Here is a 1,301-nt window from a genome sequence, read left to right on the forward strand (position 1 = left end):
TCACAATATTACAGAAATGACAGCAGCATTGAACATGGCGAGACTTAAAAGATTGTTAATTCCCTTCAAATACTCACAGTGTGTTTATTCTGCTGTATTAATTTACTGTGCTCATCCGGCAGTAACACACTGCTCCCAGAGCTGGATAGGTGACTCCACATTCTACAGCTCTCTAGCAAAAGAGGAAGTCAGACTACAGAAATGGAGAAAATCTCCTCTTCAGAATGTGGTAATATATTCCTGAGGGAAGTCGTTTCTTGAAGTTCAACACTCTCTGCAAGTCACCCATTCCCACCTTGCGCAGTGCAGTGGTTATCACATTCTCTTAACACACCAAAGGGTTTCAGTTTGAAAGCGGGCGAAAACAAGTGATCACTTTTTGCACATTTGTCACTGCTGAGGTTACTTTATGGGTCTATTTTCTATACTGTGCTGATCAATTGGAAATCAAATGGCAAAAAAGACCCATTCCCACACCTAAGGTCAAATATTAGGAATCAAAACTGCTCGATTGTATGGAAGCACACAGCTTTATTAAGATGTCCAAGTGCAAGATCTTTTTATTCATAGAAGACCCTATTTATGTTATATGAGAAATATTAATATTAATACAGAATCTTTTTTCACCAAATAAATGGGCTTCCTGACTTCAGAAAGCCTTCTAGACAAATACTAAAAGAGCAAAAATTCCATTTGGTCAAAGAAATGAAAACACATACCCTACCAAACCGTGAGTACAGGCCATTCAGGGTGATAATACAGAAACATTTATAATTCAACAAATAAAACCTGTCAACTGGTAATCACCACTTATCATAAAAAATAAGTAGCAATACACAGTAGGGGACTCTTGAGTGCAAGTTAAATCCATGCAAGAAGGGGGTTTAGTGTTGTATTTCCAAATCAGATATGCAAATGAGAGATCTGGCCCAGCCAATCTCAAAGCTCCCTTGGTCTGGAATGGAGCTGCTCCCCTCTTCTAGTTATTCACACTGGAGTTAGGTTACATATTAGCACATTTCATCTAACAGTTGCTCCAGAAACAAAAACGTAAACAAATGACCTGGAATGTGACCACACCTATTAGAATGTAGTTCAACAGATAACTTGTAAACCTTGGCATAAGATTTTTTTTGTTCTACAAAATATACTTTATTCCGCAAAAAAAACATCTCAAAAGGAACATCTCACACATATTAACACTCCATGTAATAAAAAACAACGGCGGAACGGAGATTGATTGTCCGTTATCAATCTTTGCAAGTGGGGGCGAATTTGCGCAATTAACAGAGTCCCTCCAA

The 1,301-nt window shown here is 38.0% G+C and overlaps 1 non-coding gene across 1 annotated transcript; it reads right to left on the bottom strand.

Annotated features, from left to right (window-relative positions):
- Positions 1 to 634: 634 nt before the first annotated feature.
- On the bottom strand, positions 635 to 692 carry LOC148666621 (U7 small nuclear RNA). The gene has a single exon (XR_015938903.1). It is a non-coding gene; the product is annotated as a U7 small nuclear RNA (small nuclear RNA).
- Between the last annotated feature and the right edge of the window lie 609 nt (positions 693 to 1,301).

The sequence above is a fragment of the Lepisosteus platostomus genome, chromosome 5 (genome assembly GCF_059453375.1).
Source record: "Lepisosteus platostomus isolate fLepPlt1 chromosome 5, fLepPlt1.hap1, whole genome shotgun sequence".
Lineage (NCBI taxonomy): Eukaryota > Metazoa > Chordata > Actinopteri > Semionotiformes > Lepisosteidae > Lepisosteus > Lepisosteus platostomus.